Source organism: Podarcis gaigeae (genome assembly GCF_964106915.1).
Source record: "Podarcis gaigeae genome assembly, chromosome: 1".
Classification (NCBI taxonomy): Eukaryota; Metazoa; Chordata; class Lepidosauria; order Squamata; family Lacertidae; genus Podarcis; species Podarcis gaigeae.
In genome coordinates this window covers 46298477-46321935 of record NC_139678.1, presented here as the reverse complement: position 1 = coordinate 46321935, position 23459 = coordinate 46298477, and the positions used below count along the sequence as shown (strand labels likewise).

The window sequence follows — 23459 nt, the reverse complement described above, 5'->3', positions numbered from 1 at the left end:
GTTCAACTTCCGCGAGAAGAAGGCACACGGTCTCCATTCTGACGTATCTTTTCCCGGCTGGAGAAGCATGGCCCCCACCGCTCGGTCTGACGCGTCAGTCTCCACTCTTATTGGTTGCTGTAGATCCACGTGCAAAAGTTGCTCTTCCGACGCAAACACCTTCTTTAATCGTTCGAACGCCCGCTGCGCCTCTTCCGTCCAAACAAATTTCTTCTTGCTGCTAAGACAATCCGTGATGGGCGCCGTTAAGTGGGCAAAGTTTTTGATGAACTTCCTATAGAAGTTTCCGAAGCCCAGGAATCTTTGCACGTCCTTCTTGGTCTTTGGTGTCTTCCATTCCAGTACCGCTTGGACCTTGCTGGGATCCATGGCTAATCCCTTGTCAGACAACCGGTACCCCAGGAATTCCACTTCCCTGGTATGAAACTGACACTTCTCCAGTTTCACCCACAGCTGGTTTGCTCGCAGTCTGCTCAGTACCTCTCTTACATCTCACACATGCTGCTCCTCATTCTCTGAGTACACCAGGACGTCATCTAAGAACGCTACGCAGTTCTTGTAGAGCAATGGCCCCAGGACGTGATTCATGAATGATTGAAAACAGGCCGAGCCCCCTTGTAATCCGAAAGGCATAACTAAGTACTCAAAAGCCCCCAAGGGGGTGAACATAGTGGTCTTCCACTCATCCCCCTTTCTCACACGTATCAAATTATATGCCCCCCTAAGGTCCAGCTTGGTAAAAATTTTCCCTTTTCTCACCCGTGTCAGAATGTCATCAATTCTGGGCATGGGGAAAGTCACTGGTTCTGACACTGCATTTAGGGCCCTGAAATCCACCACAAGCCTGGGTTTATCCGTGTGTTTTTTTGTCCACAAAGAACACTGGGCTGCCCCCCACCGCTCGTGACTCTCTGATGAAACCTCGCTTGAGGTTCTTGTCAATGAACTCCCTTAACTCCTGCATCTCACTGTCTGACATTGCATACAGCTTGCCCACTGGCAATTGTGCTCCTGGGAGTAAGGTAATTTGACAGTCAAAAGGTCTGTGCGGGGGCAGTTTATCTGCTTCCTTTTCGCTGAAGACGTCAATCAAGTCAGCATATTGTCGTGGCACCTTCCCTTTGTCCATTACTTCCATCCCTGCTAGAGTGGCCTTGGCCCCTTCCTGAGCCTTTCCCTCCTTGCAGTGTTCTAGGCAATGTGCTGATCCAAAGGAAACCACCCTCTGATGCCAGCCTACTAGCGGATCATGTAGTGCCAGCCAGCTTATCCCCAAAATAATAGGAGCTCCCCCCAAGGTGGCTACGTTAAACGCTATCAGTTCTGTGTGTCTTGCCACCCTCATTATCATTGGTACAGTCTGTTGGCTCACTTCTCCTCCCAACAGTTCCCTCCCATCAATCGTGGTCACCTGCAGAGGGTTACTTAACGGGATAGTCTGTATCTGGTGTTCAGCTGCAAACTCCTTACTCATGAAATTACAGGAGTTGCCTGAATCCAATAGCGCTTTTATCTTTAGTGGGTGTCCGTTTGGCAGCTCCAGCAACACCTCTATCACAAGCACTGGTCTTGGGGGTTCCGGCGTGGGCACTTTCACTACTCCTTGGCCTGGCTGCTGTGCCCTGATGGTGGCAGCCAGGCTTTGGCTTTTACTTGCTCCTTTATTCCTTCTTCCTCCTTCCCCCCAACAGTTCCCGCCATCCCTTGCCATTCCTTTCTTTGCGGACAGACTCTGGCAAAGTGACCTGGCTGTTGGCAGAGATAACATTTCTTGGCACTCTTTCCCTCCTTCTTCCGCCCTTCACTGGTGTTTGAAACTGCGCTGGCGCGCGCTGTTCCAAGTTCTGCTGGTGGGAAAGGCTGCTCCGGAATCTCTGGAATGCGGAAATCCTTCCAACGTTCCCCCTTTCCTTCCCGCTTTTCCAAAGCTCTTGCCTCCTGGCGCGCTCCTATGGACAGCGCAGATTTAGTCAGCTGGTCCATAGACTCCGCCCTAGGCGCCCGGGAAAGTTCATCTTTCACTGCCGGAGAGAGCCCTTCTTCAAACAGCATTTGAATGGGTTCACTCGCTAGGTCCCAACCCAGTCTATGTATCAACATGGTGAACTCAGTCCAGTACTCACGTACAGATCGGCTCCCCTGTTTACACGCCATTAACTGCCTGCGCACCACTCCCTGCTCAATCTCGCTAGAAAACATCAGGTCCATGGCGCGAAAAAACTTCCTCGTGTCCTTTAGGATTTCATTGTTGGCTGCCATCAGGGGTCTAACCCAGTCCTTCGCCCCTCCCTCTAGATGGCCAATAACGTACGCCACTCTAGAATCCTCATCGGGGAAGTCATCAAACTGTAGATTGAGAGCATATTGCATCTCGGTTCTAAAGGCATGATAGTTCCTGGGATCTCCCCCAAATTTCTGCACCAATCCAGGCACCTTTCTTGCGAGTGGGGTGGTTTTCCCCTTATCCGCATCTTGAGCCCTCCTCTCCTCGAGCCTCGCCGTTTGCAGCGCGAGCTGGACCTCCAACGCCCTGTACCTTTCTTCCAGGCTTGGACCCGCTCCAGCTCCAGCTCCTGCTCCTCCGGTTCCGGCTGGGTTGCTCATGATGCCTCTGCTTGCACAAGCTGCTTTCAGAGACTGTCGGATTGCTATGATGGGATAATGAGCTGCTTGTGCGTAAAGCTTGATCCCTCCGGGTTTTGGCTAGCCAGCCAACCTCTGTCTCTAACGGAGCCCCCAAAGCATGGCTCCGTCAGTCGCTGGTAGAATCCGACAGTGGGCGTCTATGGAATCTATTCCAACATAAAAGTTCCTTAACGGAAACGCGTCGTCTGGATTCTCGGCGCGACAGTTTCCGGCGAGGAGTGGGGGTGCTTATGGGAGGATCTGAAACTCCTCCGCTGTTACTGCTGGAAGAGTCCCTGAGCCAAGCCTCCATCTCTCTCTCCTTAAGACTTCCCGATTTCCCCCTACTGGTGCCTTCCTCCGCTGCTGACTCTCTCCTGCCTTCTGAGAGCCTCTCCACCTCCTGTCTTTCCGATGGCAGTTCCCTGACACTTTCCTTTTGCATCAGTCACTTAGGTCATCTTAAATCGACATCTGATTTTCTTTTGGATAATCTATGAAGAATGGTCTTGTCTGGCCATCTGAAATGGATCACTGAAGGTATAGGAATGCAAATGTTGAATTTAAACACCTTAACAGTTTTGTGCAGTGGAAAGCATCTAATCAGAATTGGTTCTTTCTGAGCAGCATTTTGTAAATAGACCATAAATCAAAGGACAATGAAATCTCAGATCACTTCTTGTTTTCACAGCTCACCTAGTTTCATGTTTAATTAAACTCTTTAAATCAGATGCTAACAAATGTAGATATAAATAGTAACCCCAGGCTGAAACACCAGAAAGTGTGCCCTTACAAATGGCCCTAGCTATAAATAAAATAATAATTAAATTCTTCTAAATATATAAGAATTAGGGGCCTGTAGCTGCCATTTTGCTTGGTAAATTCTGACACAGAGACCCCTCCCTAGGTCCTAGTTAGTAGATTACTGGAAACTCTCTCTTTCATGCCCCCCCCTTGAAGTATGTTCTTAATCATTGTTACCTTCTCTTTCTGTCTATTCCACCTCCTCTTTCACATGTCTCTGTGTCTTGCATGTGTGCCGTGTGACTCTTTTGCATTTTATTTATATTGATTCATTTATTTTTGAAAAGTATATTTTTTTGAAAAGTTTTAATTCTTTAAATCATCAAAACTGATTTAAAGAATTAAACAACACAAATACATATACATTAACAAAAGACTTAACACTTTGCATGGTACGATCACTATTAGTCTCTTACTCATAACAGCTGTGCACATTTTCCAGTATCAGAGTTAGTATGGCACCAGGCAGCAGATGCTGGGGGCGGGGACAGCAGTCCCCTTGCTGTTCTTCCCAAATTTCCTGGCCTTTCCCTTCTGTTGCAGGATAGAGCTGCAGATGCACTCTATTCTCCCAGAGAGATTTTCCTACAAGTCCCAAAACAAAGAATTCCAAACCACTGTAACTCATAGCAGAGCTGTCATTGTGGCTGTCCCTCGGGATGAGATACGACAGGCATCAACTATCTTTACTTTTCAGAAGCAGTTGAAGACATTTTTGTTTCAATATGCCATGTTTATTATTCTATTTAGTTTTTCCAGCAACTTTATGAAAACTTCTCTCTGCCTTGGTGCTCACATTGTGTTGTTTTTAGACCTGTCTAGCTTGAGTTCTGCACTACTGTTTTCAGAACTATTTTCAGATATTTTGATGGCATTTCTGTCAATTGCCTGGAGGCATATGCCAACTGCTGCAGGTGTGGTGAAGGACATGACCCCATCATCAGCCAGTCCAGTCAGCTTCTGTAAGTGGAGTGGAGAGAAATGAAGTCTTGCCCTTTGCCTCAGGCAGCAAAATATGTAGGGACACCGCTGAGTCTTATGTAGCCAAGACTGTGAACATTGGAATATAGGAAGTTGGCTTATACTGAGTCTGACCATGGGTTACATCTAGGTCAGTGGTTCCCAATTAACTAATTACTGAGGACCCCATATTTTTCAAAAGCCAAGCCATGGACCCCCTACTTTTGAAAATTCTGGTAACTCTATGGCGTGGACATAGCTCAGTGGGGCAGGCAGGAAGCTGCCCCCTCCAAACAAATCCAATAAAAATCTGAGGTTTTGCCCCCCTAAGCCTTCCTCCCTAAAAAACCTCCCCACAACAAAAATCCGGGCTACGCCCATGCTCTGTGGTAGTTACCTCTGCAAAGCAATTTTTTGAACAAAATGTGGGGTAGCCCCTAATAAGCAAATGATTTAAGATATACAAAAAACCCCAGTACATAAAATTTGTGATATTGGCAGGCAAAAATGACAAAAAAAATAGTTGGGGGGGAGGCAAGGGATGGGGCCGTGGATCTCCTGGGTGCATTCTGCGGACCCTAGGGGTTCCCAGACACCTAATTGGGAACCACTGATCTAGGTCATTACTGTCCACACAGACTGGCAGTGACTCCCCAGGTTTCAGACCACAATCTCTCTCAGCCCTACCTGGAAATGTCAGGGATTGAATCTGGGACCTTCTGAATGCCAAGCAGATGTTCTAGCAAGAACATTATGTTTCTGTCCGGGCCATTCATGCAATTATTGCAACAGCTATTCACATCAATGTTGGGAAGTAAATGTGGCACTTGTCTCCCTTACAGCTTTGTTCAGTTATTGGGTCGGTGCCACTAGCCCCTTCTGTGCTCCTCTGTCATTGAGATTATTTGTGACTTAGTATTGCCTATCAAAAGAAAAGCCTGCTCTTCTTCATGCAAGGCCAGCCTTGGCAGCCGTCCTGAGAGGCACAGCCTCACTCTTGAATGCTGCAGGCAGATGAGTGCAGTTGCTCCTGTGACATGAAGAGCTGAAGTACTTGGACCACATTAGCACCCTGGCCTCACTCCAGCAACTGTCTGAGGATCCATGTAGGGTAGCAGCTTCAGCAAGACTCATTTCCACACTATCTTGGAAACACAGGCATGGAAAAAGTCTGAAGAACATCCAGTCCTATTGAGACCATGAATAAGCAGAGAATAGGAACAAGGAAGGTGTCCACAAAGCAAGTAGCTCCAGAGGGTGAACAAGCTTTGCATAGTTCTGTCTCCTCACTCCCCCTTGTTTTGCTTTGTTCTGGGTTTGTTTGCTTTTTCATAAAAACAAAACCCAAGTTGCTTTGAGTCTTCAAAGTGATGTAGTAACATATCAACTTTAAAAACACTAAGAAATAAAAATAAAACCAGCACACATAAATACAAACGACTGTCAGAGCAATAAAGCAGCAGTCACTAGAATCAGAATACAGTGGGAACATAAATCAGTTAAAAGCCCTGGTGAATAAAATGGTGCCTGAATGACTGTAATTTAGGCGTCTCACCACATTTCTATGCCTCCCAATAACAACATTCTCGAGGAAGCTTAAAATATCAATGAAATATTAAAGTACAGCAGTGAAGCCATGGAATTATAAAGTGTGTACCAAAGGAAAAGAGGACCAGCCCAATACATTTTGCTTCCTGAGACAAAGGACAAAATGGCACATAGAAGCTGACTGACAGGTGAACCTTGGGTAACGGTGATGGGATAGCATGCTCCACTTCACGTGATGGCAGCAGGCCAGCTTAAGGGGCACAGGGCAGGCTTCATGGATCTGTCCTCTGACACCTGTCCATCATTCACTGCTCTTCTTGCTCACTCAGACAAATGATGCAAAGTAGCAGTAAGGTCAGCATGCATCTCGAGAGCAGATGTGCTGCTGGATTGTGTGGTGTTGTCTGGCTGCCTCTTTTCCCTGCTTGCTCAGCTGGTGGCTTTTCCCAGCAGTACTGTCTGTAGCACATTGGGAAAAGACAATTCAGCAAACCAGCCAAGCCAGTCCAGCAATAGCCAAACATTGTTGCTTGCCAGCTCAGGTGGAGAGTTCAGGCGGAATGGCTTGGGTGTGGGTGGGTGTTCTTCTACTGCTGCTGCCTTTGGTGGCTGCCATATTCTGCCTAATGGCAGGACCAGCCCTATCTCTCATACTCAAGTCCAGTCCCACAATCTTTCCATAGTAATTTGATAATCCTGCACATACCACTACCATGCTTGCAGCCAAATAGCCCTTTGCAATCACCATTCACAAGTTCAAGCTTTTTGCATGCTATAGCGAACTTATTATTTATGCCGGCAGGCAGAAACTTAATCGTGTCAATTCTAGTGGTACAGATTTGGCTGGCCATAGGCAGGGAAGTGGCACATGAATGATTCTGGAACAATTTCCCAGTGGCTGCTGCATGTCATGCCTTGATCTTTAGTATTAACTGGCCAGTTCAACCTGTGAGGGCAAATGCCTTTTCCCTGTTCCTGCTCCACATATAATGGTGATATTGTTGCTGTCTAGTTTCTATCCAGCATACCCAAGGAAGTACCTACTTCCTTTCTCTGCCTTTTAAGATCAGCAGAGGAGGCCCTGCTGAGAGAAAAGAGCACGCAGAAGAAAGCAGTGTAACTGCCCAACATTTCCCAGATGAAAACAGGCACTATGCTTGTGCAACACCTCTATCATCACACCAAATATCACCAACTGTGCACCTCAAGCCCTTCCTTAACACATACTGTAGCACATTATTGAACGCTGTTCTCTGAGTCCTGTATGCTGTATTTATTTCCTCTGTAGCAGCCTCCCCTATACTTCCAAAGCCATCCATATGTGAGAGCAAACACATTGAAACCATTTTTTAAAAATGGTTTTAACTTTTATTGTGGCCCAGATATCTAACAGCCACCAACTCAGAGAGAGGGAAATGCCACTATTGCTGCCTGAGAAGGTTCTGAGCCCAAGCCCAACAACAACAAAAACATGATTCCTAGAACCCGAAGACCAGATGTTCAGTGACTACTGCCCCCAAGACGACTTTCACCAAAGAGCTGCTTTCCTTATACCCAATGAAGGAAGGTGAGGACAGGTGACCCTACCTAGGCCCGAAGTCACCCCCTCCAACCAGGCCTCAAACTGTCCAAAATTCCTTTTGTCTTCTAAAAATCCACAGCTAAAGCTGTTTTGTCACAAGATGCTGTGCAAGGGCAAACCGTTACTTTTATCAGCACAAGAAGGCTTCAAAAAGCTAATGAATAGACTCTGTCAAGGCAGGCCTGAGAACTGACTTTTATCTCATTCTAGTTGCAACATCTTTGGACATGCTGAACTGCTCTCGTTCCCCTTTCCTGGGAAGAGTCCCAAGACAGGAGCTTTCTGTTCATGCTCAGGAAACACAACATGGGGCAGGACTCCTGAGAGAGGAGAAAGGGAGGGAACTGGAAGGGGAATATATACTCTGTGCACATGACTGTGAACTCGTGCATGTTTTTGTGAGTTATCACACTTGCTCATTCTACCAGTTCATGGATGGTAGAAATAAAAGCTTTTTCTCCAAAACTATTCCTTGAGTGTCTGTTGACTCCCATTCTCCCTTGCCCGGGCACAATATTTTTCCCACCCGAGGGCAAAGCCTCATAAGGCTACACCAAGACCCTCATAGTTAACCATTATGTCTCATCAGTGGAGCCAATGTGACCAGCATGACCTTTCAGAGAAGGAATGTCAGGTTCCTTTCAAGCTCTGTATTGTCAGCAAGGGAAGGTAGCCCAGGGAACATTAAAGGGTTTAATTGAGACTTAAGGCTCATCCAGACTTAAACTTCTCCTGCCACTTCCCATCAGGAAAATCCAGTCTTTACCACTGAATTGGAGCAAATGTCCATTGGTTTCCTGCATATTGATGTTTGCTTTGATTCAGCATTAAAGAGCAGTTTTTACAGGGAACGTGGTGGGACAGAGAGAAAACTGCTCAGATCCGTGCACTGGACAAGCGGAACTGTGAAGGAGCCCTGAGCTGATGTAACAATGCTATCTGCTCTCTGGGCTCTGTCCATGGTCCTGAAGATCTCTTCCAACTCTACCTGGAGATGGGACCTGGGACCTTGAGCTATAGCTTTCCCCCACGGATTCTCCACAGGATGTAGTGAAACTATATCATATTCCTTTTTTTAATATTTATTTATACAACAAGAAAAAAACACACAAAAAACACAAATACCAGATTACACACAAATTACAAAAATAACCATAGACACATAATTTTCTTGGCAAACAATAAAACATCTATTGGTCTTAACACTAAAGACCCAACTTCCCGTCTATTCCATATTTCAAATTCATATTACTTATTGCCAATACACATTTTTTCATTATTAAACTTATTCTCAATAAACTATATCATATTCCAATATGGTCTTTTGTTTTTATTTTTTGTTTTTGTTATGGCTTTGTACTAAAAGACATCCAATAAATAAATTAAATCATCCTAAAAGGCAAAACAAGGACAGCCATCAGTAAATACAGAAGCACATCTGCTTCCATCAGCCTTTTGAATAAAATCATTATGGATACCATCTAAAATGATACACAGATATATTGAAACAAATGATACAACCTGCTGCTTGTTTGGAGAACAGAATGAATGACAGAATATTGGTTGAAATTCAGGAGCAAAGTGAGAGTAAGAGTTAATGCTGAGTGATTGAATAACATTCATTCTAAGGCAGACTCCTGCCCGCTAGAGTTGGGAACCCAGTCTGGCTGCTCAGCTGGTAAGTCTAGAGCTCATGATTCAATGTTTTGGTTACCTCTGGACTCTGGCACACAGTTATCCATTTGCTGTTCAAGGCAAAACATATTCATGACCTCCCAGTTCTTTGAGCTGTTGTTAGTCACCAGGGCAGGGGTGGTGGTAATGGGAGTACAGAACAGATTCCTGTCTCCTCCTCCTTTGTAACTTTAGGTGGGATTTAAGTTTGGGAAACAGTGTGGGCAGCATCCCAGCCCTAGTCAAGATTGGATTTACTTGTGTGCTTTTAATGCCACCTATAGTTGGGCCCACAAACTCGTTTATTATACAAACTCTTCTGGATTTCCTTCTTTCTTTTTTAAATTTAGGATCTTATGATTTTTGATATGTCAATGAACTCATAGCCAATTCCACCATTCCTTCTGCCCTATGCTTGTTAAGTCCTTTGTAACTTCTATACCACGGGTGTTTGAAAGAGGTGGAAGCTAATAGGATCTTACAGTTCTGAGGATGAAAGAATATATGAATGAGGAAGGTAGTACAGGTGCCTTTAGATCTGAGTCACAACAATCTCTAGTGGAAAAATTAGTTTAACTGAAATTTAATTTTCTTCCAATTATAGAGAACGAAACACGGATAATAACCACCCTTTCTTTAAGAAAGGGTTTGGAGAACAATAGCTATTCACACACAATCTTTTCATGCGGAATAATATTATCATTTGATAGCTTTAGTCTGGCACTCATATAAACGTTTAAGTGTAATTGGAAATGGTTTGTACCTGTAGCAGAATAATCAGTGTTACAGAAATCCTGCCTTAGAAAGTTGAAAGGAAAAAAGTAGTGGAACAAGGTGGACAAAATCATCAAGGTTTGAGGACCATGTAGCCTTTTCCTTTCCAAAGTGGGATCTCTAATTTTGCAGCTCTCTGAGAGTGATAGCTCTTTACAAGCATCTTATAATTTTGGTTGTATTGGTACGTGATTTATTTTTTAAAAAAACAATTGCAGTGCAGATGGGAATGTACGTTCCCAGCCACAATAGCTCAGGCTATGCACATGTGCTTATATTTGGATCAATAGTATTTTGCCAGTCTTAGCAAACTTAAGTTATGGCACATGAACCTTCTCATTCTGCCATCCCCATACCCTTCCCACTATGTATGCATACACACATACACTTTTATCACAACTATGCAGACAATGCTGTGCCTGAAAAATATCATTTGGAATAAATAGAGTAATCAAAAGATTAAAATATTTGTTATCCGACTCCATCTGTCTGTCTGTTACCTGCACTGGATTTAAGAAACGCAGTGCTTGAAAATCAGTATTCCACAAGTGAAAGCCTGACTCAGTGAAGCCCTTGACTTTTGCAGTCAGCCCCAATTTGAACATCTCCTTGCAGCTTTATTTATAACTGAGTGTGAGTGAGATAATTGAAATGCACGTCAAGGAGTGGAATGGAAAACATACCTCACAGCTAAGGCTCGTTACAAGAGACACTGTAGCTCATTTTGGGTCTGAAATTGCACACAGGCTGCATAAATCTGCTTCTGTCCAGATATTTTTAATGCTAAATTTCAGGTCTCAGGGAAAAAGCCATCTTTCTCATTAACAAAATTGTGCTCCAAGCCAAAATAGAGGACGACATCCAACTAACACATCCCACTAGTACAAGGATTTCTGCCTCTGTAATGGGACTTTCCTAGTTCCTCCCCAGATCTGTTCAAGAGGGTTGGCGGGGGGCGGCGGGGGACGGCAGGACAGATTTAGGGAGGAGGAGGAATGTGGAAAGCAAGTTCTGTTGTTCCAGCAAAAATCCTTCCACTGATGGAACCATGATATTTTGCTACACTGGATACAATCCAGAAATATTTAGATATACCATATATACTAGAGTATAAGCCGACTCGAATATTAGCCGAGGCACCTAATTTTACCACAAAAAACTGGGAAAACTTATTGACTCGAGTATAAGCCTAGGGTGGGAAATGCCAACAGCGGCAAAGGCGGAGGAGGAAGGAGCAGCAGCCCGAAAGGGCTGCTTTCGGGTTGCTCGTTCCTCCTCCACTGACAACAGCCTCTGCCGCTTGCAAGGGCAGGCACAGGAGCCGCGCTTGGCAGAGCGGCGGCAGCAAACAGTAAGTGGGACCCTCACTCAATTATAAGCCGGGGGGGGCTTTTTCAGCATAAAAAATGTGCTGAAAAAGTCGGCTTATACACGAGTATATACGGTGGGTGGATATGTCTCAAGGAAGCCAATGTAATGACCTCCAGGTAGTATTGGAGTCCTGTCATCTATGACCATGGGCTATGCTGATTAGAGCTAGCGGGAGCTGAAGTCCAACAGCATCTGGCGGTGAGAGGGAGGCACTCTGGTGTTGAGCAGCAATGCTTTATGGAACGCGCAGACTTCTGAGTTTGGTGAGAGCTGGGTTGTTTCCGCAAGCTATGTTGCTGCTAAGCTCCAGCCTGTGAGGAAATAAGCCAAGCAGCAATGCTGTGAGCAGTGCCCTGGCTCTCCCTAACTAAGTTTGGTGAGAGCCAGGGCGTTCCTGCATACCAGGTTGCCGTTCGACTTCCCCAGCACTGAACATACATTATTACCTCATGTTTCCAGTTGGATGAAAGAGGCCCTGTGCTTACTTTCCCCCCTACACTTTACAAGTCCCAGAAGAGGAAAGTTTTCCTTTCCCACTTTATTACTTATGGACTTCATGTGTTGGACGTCAGAGGCCTTGGAATGCTCTCAATGCAACTGCCCCCAATGCTTTTTCAGGGAACTGTATCTTATATGTACAGGTTCTTCCTAGTTTGTATGAGGGAGAAAAGTGAGATGGGAACCTTTCCTTTTTTTACATTTCACTTAGGAATGCTTATTTTCAAAATCCTCTCCTAATGTAAAGAGAAAGGTTTCATGGTTGGTAAACAGGATTGAAAACAAACCTGGGCTTTGGACAGATTTGTTCATTGACTGCATATTATATTTTCCAACTGCTCCTACAATCTTTATGGACATTTTGGGAAAAGATTTAATTTCCTTCCATATAGTGGCATGACATGAAAGAGACTTGCTCGTCTTGATCTTTTGCCGCCGTGCTACGAACCAATCATTCGCTTAATGCCAAGCAAGTGAATCTATTACCAGCTCTCAAATTGCATAGGCTGCGCTCACAAATCACACACAATGGAGAGAAGCAAGTAAAAACAGTAAAAAGTCATCTAGCAGCAATGAGGAAGGTTCAGAAAATTGTCAGAGGACCTTGGTCAGCAGCTTCCCAATGTGGCTTAGACTTTGGACTTCTCCAGGAGCATCTGTTTTGATCATTTGCTGTATTTGTACCGCCTTTTCATTCCCTGCAAAATGGAGAGCCAGCCAGGGCAGTTAGAAGCAGCAAAGATCCGAAACCCTCACAAACCCAGACACAGCTGATGAAAAAATATATGGATGGAATAGATAGGTAGACATAACTATACTTCCACAGAGACCCTTCTCACTGTCTCTTCAGGTATCCATTAGGGACAGTATGTAAGAGGAGCTCTCAACAGTGGCTCCTTCTCAGGAATTTCCTCTCCTGGGATATCTAAGGCTCCTTCACTGCTTGTATTGTTATTCTTATTATTAAAAATTTATATTCCACTTGATTGTGGCTTATAAAAAATAAAACAAACATTCTAATTGTCAATAAAATACAAAGTTAAAAATAGAGGTGGTTTAAAAAAACCCCTCAAAATAAAAATCAGCAGTTAAAAACAAATGAAAACACATGCTAACTTCTATGTGTCTGGATAGGTTGCCTAAACAAAAACGTTTTTTAGCAGACACTGAAAAGAGTACAAGAAAGCTGCCTGCCTGATGTCAATAGACAGGGAGTTCCTCAGTGTGGGTGCTGCCAGGCTGAAAGATCAATTTCCTACATGTACAGAATAAATATGTGGCACCTTCCGCAGGTCGAAGTAGTTGAGTGTATAGGAAGACTTTTTCGCCTTCCTAGACACTTTGGCTACTGAGCATTTTTTTTGCTGTTTACTTCTTTATATTGGGCATGTGCAGGTGTTTGCCTGACTACACAAAGTGTCAGATTGTGGACTGTGCAAGCCATGTCCCTGACACAGCAGAGCAAAATGCACACTGCATGACCGCTTTGATTGATCGTTTCTGGTTTTGGTTCTGCTGTTCCATTATGCATTGCTCCTTGTTGGTTAAAAAGCTTTGGTTCCCCATCCGTGATGTAGTCCAGGGGCCCTGTTTGTCTCAGCCACAGACTGTTGTTCTGGTGACCGCAGCCGTGTCTCCGGGTTAATCAGTGATTGGCTGTGTTCACCTACTAGAGCAGAAGTGGCATGAGCAAAGCCGTGAAATGATTACTGAATTTCAGCTACAGCTCCAACCGGAAGCATCTCTGTTCTGCAGTATTCATTAGGTGTCATCCATTTATCCTCTCTTGCACATCTGCTCCTCAAGGCCATAACAGGTCACAAGCATGAGAAACATCAAATATAAAACAACTCTGTTCTACACTTGATAGAATATTAATGCGCCTTTCAAGACAACCAGGTCTGCCATTACTAATTTATGCTGCTGCTTACGTTCTTCTGCATTTATGCAAGGGAACTTGTATTTGTGTACGTTAAGATCAGGGCAATATGGTCATTTTTAATGAAAAAATAACAGGTTCATAAGCTCTTTGGAAAAAGCCCCTTTTGGAGGGTGTATGAATGAAAGGAGCATTGCTGAAAGAAACCAATGGCACGATGAGGAGTGACCCCATTTCAGAAACGTAGAAGAACAGAACTCAAACTTCAAATGATGACAGCCTTCTCTAAAACATCTGAACTCCAGAGACATGCCAGGCTTTCAGAAGTTCAGTGCCAAAAAGTGCTCGCTTTATTAACAGATTTCTGTGTGAGGAGGCTTTCTATAAAGATACTATTCTCTATCCTTGGCTCTGCGTAGAAGCTGGAAGACTTCACCATGTTTAATCTGAAAAGGTTTCAAAGCAGAATCAAATGTAGATGTGTCTTAAGGAGGCCAAGATGTAGCCTTTTGCAAGTTTTTAGGGTTTCCACCCCACTTTGAGAAGACCTTGGAAAGTTTTAATAGCATTGTAGGTTCTTAAAACTAGTAAGAAGAGCAGGGGAATTCAGGGGAGCAGGGGAGTACTTCCTCTCTCTCTTATCCTTTAGGTAGAAATAATGAGTGGCAATATATTGAAATTGAAGCATCTAACTTAATCATATCTATAACATGTTCAGTCGATAGAGCACGAGACTCTTAATCTCAGGATTGTGGTTTCAAGCCCCATGTTGGGCAAAAAATATATATCCTGTGTTGCAGGAGAGGGGGTTGAATTAGATGACGCTTGTGGTCCCTTCTAATTCCATAATTCTATAATCCTGTGGGGCAAGTGAGCAAAAGTTAATTGAATACCATCCAATATAAATGAAATGGGCATCTTTTACCACTGCAAGGGCACAGGGGCTTGGCTTGGCTTTCCTGACTTGCTGTTCAGCACCGAACTGATTGATAAGTCAGCATCAAGAGCATGTTAGACAAGAAATCAAACTGGAGCTGATGGAGAAGAGAGAGAGAGACTTGCAACACAATCCTAACCATGTGAACTCAAATGTAAGCTTTCAGGTAAATTTACTTTCAGGTAAATGGAGTTAGGGTTGCCGTGTCAAAGTGTAAAATCAAAGCAGCATTTTACTTAATTTATATGTTTAAAAACTGATTATCTGGGGAGTAGCAGAATGTCTCAATTTAGCATCTTCAAACTGCATGGAAGTTTAGATTTCAGGTTTTGCACAACTTCTGAAAGATATTCAAGCTCCTTGTTTGCAGTGAATATCTTGAAGAAGATAATAACTTGTTCTTGCCTTCGCACTACTTCCACTTTAGAAAAATCACACATAATGACTTTGTTAGTTTTCATTTCTTGCTCCATTGCCCATTCAGATAAACAGATTCTGTTAGAATAGTAGATACCTTGGTCATTTAATTGCTACATTCATTCCTCATACAAATCAGAAGTGTTTAATTTTCAAAAGTCTATTCTAGTTTTTCATGTGTGGGAGAGGGAAAAGCAACGGGGAAGTTTGACAGCAGGGAGATGCAAGTAGCAACCAAAAAAATATTCCCCCAAGGAGCATAGCCCATAGGGTGGAATTGTTAAGAGGTGGGTGACAGAATAAAGGTTTTCAGATACAGCAGGCTGCCCAGTGTTTCAGCTGGTTATCACTTTGCTGGCGTGATCGTCTGATCTGCAGTAGTGCTTGAGATCAGCATCCCTATCCATTGAATAGCACAAGTGTAGTATAATGAAAGAAAATATCATGAATGCTTTTCATTTGGTGAACAGGGAATTCTCAAGTTTTAATTGAATGAGGACAAGTTTCGAAGGCTAGCATACCTGTCAGCTTATTTCCACAGTGACTCTTGTGTTTTCTTTTGGAGCTGCAGGGCATTGACTGTAACCCTGAGGGGCCTGCCAGAAGAAAGAGGTATTGCCAGTGGCAGAGAGCAGTAACAAACAGCTGGGAATTGGTATTATAAGCTGGTAATAGTTGTTCTGGGAGCAGGATGCAGAGCCTCAGTGGAATCGGACACTGCAATACCTGAGATTGCTCTGACAAGATGGACCCTTGTGCCCTGATGTGCTTCTTTATGGCCATCTAAGTCCTGCTGCTTAGTGGAGAGTAGAAAAGAATTCAAACGAGTAGTCCCATGCTTTAAAATCCTGTACTCTTGCATCCTTTAACAGCGTCTTGAGAGCTCCATAAATCCATTTGTGGGCTTGCCAGTGGTGAGCATCCTCAGTTGCCTAGCACAAAGATCCCCTTTCCACTGGGCTTTTGCATCAGGAACATTCCTCTGCTTATGCCAGGCATAGGCAAACTCCGCCCCTCCAGATGTTTGGGACTACAGTTCCTATCATCCCTGACCAGTGGTCCTGTTAGCTAGGGATGATGGGAATTGTAGTCCCAAACATCTGGAGGGCCAGAGTTTGCTTATGCCTGGCTTATGCTGACTTTTGCTCAAGCCCACCATGCAGGACCGAACCACACTCCTTTCTTCCAGGCGTTCCTCTCCCTTGCAAGAGACACAATCATAATAGTAACGAAGGGCTGCTGGTTGTCTCCAGCAGAAGCCTTGTGTGAGGGGAAGAAACCGCTGTGAGGTGAAGGGTTAGGTCTAGAGCCAGGAGATCTGATAAGAGTAATGTCAGCAATACAGCAAGCATGAAGAGTCTTTAGATCATGGATTTGATTTAAGCCCACCCTCCAGTAAGTTACACATTGAACCCACCTGTTGAGCTTCTGTTGAACTCAGTGGGGTTTACTCCCAGTTAAGTGGGATTAGGATTGCAGCCTTAAGTATTATCTTCCTTTGGTTTTGCAGGATTATGTAGATTCATCTCGAGTTTTCCTTATACTTTCCCCTCTATTTTTCAAATTTCTGTTGAAAGTCTAAAATGTTTGTATTGCATGTATATTGTAAGTGCATGAATCAAGAATTACAGTATATTGGGTGGAATTCAGTACCACGCTATTACAGCTTGCCAGGTGGAACATTCCCTCCTCTCTGTGTGCTGTTCTGGGGCTTCTCCTGACTCCCCCCCCCCCCGCAAGCCAATTTTAGGGGACAAAAGGGGGGGGTGGCAAAGAATAGGGGGAATTCCCATTGTGGAAATGGAAGCCATCCTGCAGGGCTTTCTCCTGACTCGACTGAGTAGTTGAATCACTCCCATTGTATTTTATATTGGGGCAGTGGGGAAGAGAGCAGTAGAATGCAGCAGAATTATTATTTTTAAAATCTAATCTTTAAATTTGAAAGAAACGTATTTGCACTTGAATTTACCCTACAGGGATTTTCCCCTAACATTAGGAAGGGTCTGTGTTCTAATTAGATTACAGCTCTAGAATTATGTGGTGGTGAACTCACTGAGAAATGGCTGTGTACTCATTGCATGCAGAAGATTCCTGGTGAATGCCCAGCATCTTCAGGTTGGGTTGAGATTGCCCCCCCCAAAACCCTGAGAGCTTATGCCTGACAGTGAAGACAATACAGAGCTACATGTACCTATGGTCTGACTCTGTGTAAGGGATCTGCTGCATTCATATTTACACATTTGTGTAAAGTGTAACGTGGGAAGTTGAGACCCACTTCCCTGATACATATTTCCAGCCTGCCAGAGAAATAGAGACTGAATTAGGTTAACCTGGGCCAATGACATGCTGAAAATACTGCTGAGGTAAAGCTCAGTTGCTAGGCATTATGGGTATAATATACTGCAAATTGCTGTAGCAACGCAGGAACTATTTTCTTAGCTTGAAAACACCAGCTGAAGGATTAGTCTGGCCTTTCATTATTAGAAGCTGAGTGTTTGTTCTGAAGTGATTTTCATCGGGATTATGTAGAGCTTCAAACACTATAGAGCATGTATTTGCTTCAAATAAGTTCAGGCATACGAAGGGAGAAGAATAAACAGATGTCATGGGCTTTGGATGAATAAATGTATTGTAAAGTCCTTTTTTTACTTTAATTACAGCTGGGAGTACAATCTCCTGTCAGGCATTAAATTGGGTCAGCAGCAGCTTGAGAACAGTCACTGATGAATGCAAGTAGTATATAGATACAGAAAATAAACTCCAGTGCAGTGCTAGGCTAGATAAGCCTGTGGGTATCTTGTAAGGCCCCCATTAACATTCAAGTAAAAATACATGAGAGAATTTGTGGCTGTCAAAAGATAACCAAAACTTTAAAGGATGTCAAGGCAGCACTGGGTTTAGCTGATTGCATTTAATCCCTTGGAAGGGGTGCCCCATAAAGCCAGTTCACATGCTTGCCAAATGGAGGAACATTGTATGTACCATGAGATATACGCTCATGGAAGAACAATGGAATGTGTGAAACAGGCAAAGTATACACCAATCCTCCACCTCCATCACCACCATTATCTATATATTATGGAAATGTCTCTATATGGGAAGCTGCTTTACCTACATAGACTTCTCTGCAAGTGGTTGAAAACTCTGGTCACATGGAAATCTAAATCCTGGCAGAAGCCTACACTCACACAGTAGGCTCCCTCTACTGACTTTCCCCCAAGTCATGGATAATGGGGGCGGGGAGGAAGGGGAGGGCCAACAGGAGGCATATTGGCAGGGTGGGACCTGTTCCAGTTGCTGGTGTTATCCCTACAATAAAGAAGACAAAAAGGTAAAGGTATCCCTGCCCGGGCCAGTCTTGCCAGACTCTAGGGCTGTGCGCTCATCTCACTCTATAGGCCGGGTCACGTGGCCAGTGTGACAAGCTGCAACTGGCGAGCCAGCGCAGCACACGGAACGCCGTTTACCTTCCCGCTGGTAAGCGGTCCCTATTTATCTACTTGCACCCGGGGGTGCTTTCGAACTGCTAGGTTGGCAGGCGCTGGGACCGAACGACGGGAGCGCACCCCGCCGCGGGGATTCGAACCGCCGACCATGCGATTGGCAAGTCCTAGCCGCTGAAGTTTTACCCACAGCGCCACCCGCGTCCCTTACAATAGACTTGTGCTTATCAGGCACTTGTTCCAAATACTATAGATTTGACTAGTCATCTCTGAACTGAACTTTATAATTGAACACAGATAGCAGTTTCTGTGTCAGCTATCAGCATCCGTGCAAAGGGCAGAAATGTGCTGTGTGATTTCAATCTACCTTGTGCAGAGTAGCAGTGGAAATGAAGGGCATGTGCAACATCTTGCTATTTTTACTTAAATGAGGGGATGAGACATCTGCATGTCCTATGGTTCCTCTTTAGAAGTAAAGAAGGGGCTTGTCTTTGTCAAGATGGAGCGTGTGTGGGTGTGGGTGTGCGGACAGGACAAGCGGAAGGCTGTCATTTATTTTAAAAAATATTGATCACATTTACTTGAATCTTGAAAGAATAAAGGATCAAGCTACCAAAATATGGCAAGGCTTTGTAAATGCATAGAACTTTCTCATTAAAATCTGAAATATTTATGGATTAATCATCACAACACTTGCTTTAAGAATTGACTGATGGTGTTCAGTTCTTTCTAGAAGGCAAACTGCCATGGGGCCCAGTGAGTCACAGTACTTAACACTATGTTTGTAGTGAAAGAGCAGTGGGATGTGAATGATGCATGGAAAGTTTGTCAACCTCTATATTAAGTATCACTGTGTGGACCTCAAAAACTTACATTATTTTCCATCAAGAGAAATAATCTAATAAAATGCATTACAATTATATTTCTGAACTTACAGTGTCTAGGTCATTCATACATTTTCTTTTAATTTGTTTCCTTCTGTTGCTGTTAATTTTTAGATTTGTCATTCATTTTTTTCTCCAAATTTCCCCCTTCCTAGTTGTTGTTTTTAATGCCTTCTCCCCTCAAAAAAAGATAAAAAATTATTCTACCATCTCATCATTCTTCAGGTATGGCCATTTACAAGGACCTATTTCAAAAGTCTGCTTTCAATCAACTTGCAGCCAAGATCTATTCCTCATCATTATGTATTGTACTTCTTAAACAGTGCTAAAGGTTATCTTGGGAATAGCAGACCAGGAGAATTAGAAGGCCTGCCAGGCCACAATGCAACTGTGTTCTGATTACTCTCTTGTTAGAATTCCATTAAGTAAAAGGGGTGAAAAGTGCAAAGGCAACAAGTTAAATCAAAAGTGCAGATTTTCTTCACACATTACATGCCTTATCCCTGATACTTAAAAGAAGGTCCTGGGCTAAGCCATCCATCCATTTGGATCCTGGGCTTCTTCTCCAACACATAATGACCACTGCTTTCAGGATTCTGAACAGGTGATTAGCAGTGTCAGAGTGGATGGTTCCACTCATTTGATTGGCAGTGCCCATGCATTGGTACATAAAAGGGGCAGATTCAGAAGGCTAATCAAAACATGTTGTTGTGTACCTTCGTTGAATGAAAGCAATTAGATATGCTGAAGGATGGGTGGTTATTCCTGAGAATGAGTCTAATGGCATTGAGTCATGTATATAACATGAGTAGGACATGATACAAGAGCATCCTGTTAGAAAAAATATATTATTTATTGGAATTGGACACTTTTGCTATTCTATGAATGCTCTCTGTGTTGCTGTGGGGATAGCTGAGCAACTCATAAAGAGTGAGATCTATATTCTGTGGAAAGCCAACTTGGACATTTGTTTTCAAACAGGTTAAGCTTATATTGCCATTCATTCTTTTTCATTCTTGTGACTTCCTCGTTAGTATAGTGGTGAGTATCCCCGCCTGTCACGCGGGAGACCGGGGTTCGATTCCCCGATGGGGAGACACGATTGTTTGACAGGATGGCTCAGTTGGTTAGAGTGTGGTGCTGATAATGCCAAGGTTGCAGGTTCGATCCCTGTATGGGACATCTGCATATTCCTGCATTGCAGGGGGTTGGACTGGATGATCCTTGGGGTCCCTTCCAATTCTATGATTCTAAGTCTTGGGACCATTAAAATATCACATTGAAAAGCAGCTTGAATTTATCAGGGTAGCCAGACCTACTGTTGAGTGTACCTTCCTGTCTTAACCCTGGCATTGTTGCTTGCCCAATAAAAGTGAATCTTTTCTCACAATGACTTTCGGCTTCCAAATTGAACTTCCAAACATACCTCCCGTGTGATCTTTAGACCAGTGCATACTTGCTGTAACTAACAACCCTAAACTTTGCCATTAACAAGCAAGCAGCTTGTTGGAATGATGTGGGATTTCCCCTACAATAGCACACCATCAGAATTCAGAATTGAATTAAAGTTGCTTCTGTGTTCGTTTTAGTGGACAGATTTAGACAACTGGTAGCTTCTGGAATGCCTTATCTGAGGAAGTGGCTATAGCTTGCAAACATGTGGTTAACCCCGCTGTCATCTCACCAAGTGGTGGAAAATGAGATATGTACCCTGGGTTTGCAGCACAATTCTGTGTGTCGGAAGACAGCCCCTCCAGACACCCAGATAAGTGCATACAGGGTTGGAATCTTAATCACTTGGTTGAGGACTGTGGACTATTATCTCTCCAATAGGGCACGGGAGTTATTTGTGTTTTTTAAATGTCCTTAAACTTTCATAGACCTTTTGCATATTGTGAGAACAAACGCCTTTGCTTCGAAACATTCCTGATGGGATTTGGCTAAGGAATTGAACGAGGTAGATATTTTTTCCATCCCCTTTTGGTGGCTGCAATCTCCTTTTCATCTCTTTCACAGTGTTTCCTAGCCGTTCGCTCCTAATCATGCAGAGCGATGCAGTGCAGCATGTATTCACACAAAAATCGTCTTGAAGCCCATTAAGAATTCCAGCCACCTTTTGAAAACAGCCAGGTAGTCCTCTGCTTTTTATCCATCTAGCTGTTTTAACATTTATTATTGATGACCTTTCAGCACTTCCTCTCACCTGGTGCTCTCCAAACCCTTGTGCACTGCTGTGTAGGAACAGGTGGATGAATAGGCATGAAGCCCTGGATGTTGATCACCGGCCTGTCAGGGCTTGTTTCTTTTCAAGGCTGCTTGCCAGCACTTACATAGGTTTCTTCTCAGCACCGGTATAGTGGTTTTGAGGCAGTGTTCATTCTCATAAAAGAAAATTGGGTGATTGTGGTCATAAAAAGTTTGAGCTACCCCTTTGCATATTTACTTGTACCATTGAAATAAGGGGAACTTATTTCTGACCAACATATGTAGAGAATTTGGAATTTAATTAGGCAGGGAAGAACACATGGGAGTTTTCTTGAGATTTGAGGGGCAGAGAATCTCTCTTCCTTCCAAAGTGCAACGTGAGAACCTTGTTTCAGCTAATCAAAACCTAGAATAACTTAAAAGTAGACTCATATCCAGACATAGTTGTTTATTCATGCTGGGGTCTGGGCTTACGTGCTGGGAGAAATAGTGACTGAGTTTCAGACAATAGGACCGTTAAAAATTAAGGATAATGAATTATTATGAAAAGGCCTTCAGGCCTCAAACTGTGATTGCACAGGGCTCCGTGTTGGATGCAAGCCTACCCATCGTCAGCTGTATTTTTGTGGGGGTGGCGCTGTGGTCTAAACCACAGAGTCTAGAGCTTGCCGATCAGAAGGTTGGCGGTTTGAATCCCTGCGACGGGGTGAGCTCCTGTTGCTCGGTCCCTGCTCCTGCCAACTTAGCAGTTCGAAAGCATGCCCCAAAGTGCAAGTAGATAAATAGGTACCGCTCCGGCGGGAAGGTAAACGGCGTTTCTGTGCGATGCTCTGGTTCGCCAGAAGCAGCTTAATCATGCTGGCCACATGACCCGGAAGCTGTACGCTGGCTCCCCCGGCCAGTAAAGCAAGATGAGCGCTGCAACCCCAGAGTCGTCCGCGACTGGACCTAATGGTCAGGGGTCCCTTTACCTTTACCTTTTATCCTTACAGATGTTCATGAATAGAGATCAGGGGATGGGGCTAGTCAGCGCAAATGATGTCAGGGGTTTGCTAACCAGCACAATCCCATCCCCTTCTTTGTGTTGGTCTACGCAAGAGTTATAATGCCTGGAAAGGGCTATTATGAACTGTGATTGCATCATAGAACTAGGCTTAGCTATATTTGTGACAGTCATCTTGGAAAATTGATGCCTTTTCTGTCGCAGTTGAAAATCACATTTATTTCCCCCCCTTTTTGGTCTAAGGGAAACTATGCTGAATGTTTAGTTACTGCTAAAGTCAGTATTTGAACGCCATAGCAGCAACCCGTAATCTAAAGGAGAAGGTGATTTTAATCACAAATGTAAGGCTTGCCAGATAATGATGCTGCACTAAGGTCTACTGTCAGACCTGAACACTAATAAGGTTTGACAACAGAGTGGGACATGTTAAGATTGCTGATGTGCAGCTCCCTATCTCTAAAGACTTAAAACCTTCTGTCTCAAGGTCATAAACATCTTTTCTTTCTTTTTTTGAAATTTGAAAAACGAAAATGATTCCATTCATTCTCAAAAAATAGCATTTATACTTCAGTGCTGTAAAATACTTGAATGTTAATTGGAAGGTGTAATCCAATAAATATGAGTAATTTCTGGTGTGGTATATACATTATAGCTGTCTCGTGGAAAATTGTTCCACATGAGTCAGGTTGCAAATGGCAAATCCCGCATATTTATCCGTATCAGCATAAAAGCTGGGTTTTCTGGTTATCATTGCTCAAGGATCCGGGAGTGAAAACACTGAACATATGGGGTGCAATTCAACATAGTGCTAAGTGGGGTATGCATGGGGGGAACGAGGTCCACTCACACAGTGGG

At 43.8% G+C, this 23459-nt stretch overlaps 1 protein-coding gene across 7 annotated transcripts in view; it reads left to right on the top strand.

The window, feature by feature from the left end:
* RGS6 (regulator of G protein signaling 6) overlaps positions 1–23459 on the top strand; it is a 210572-nt gene that overhangs the window by 79033 nt on the left and 108080 nt on the right. Inside the window, exons 1-2 of one of the 7 annotated variants that reach the window (XM_083747317.1) lie at positions 9154–9197; positions 21413–21526. The exons of 5 other annotated variants lie outside the window; for them this stretch is intronic. The gene's annotated coding sequence lies outside the window, so the exon portion shown is untranslated. Of the gene's footprint in view, positions 1–9153; positions 9198–21412; positions 21527–23459 lie in introns of those variants that run through there. One more of the 7 variants, XM_083747318.1, reaches the window with a different exon arrangement.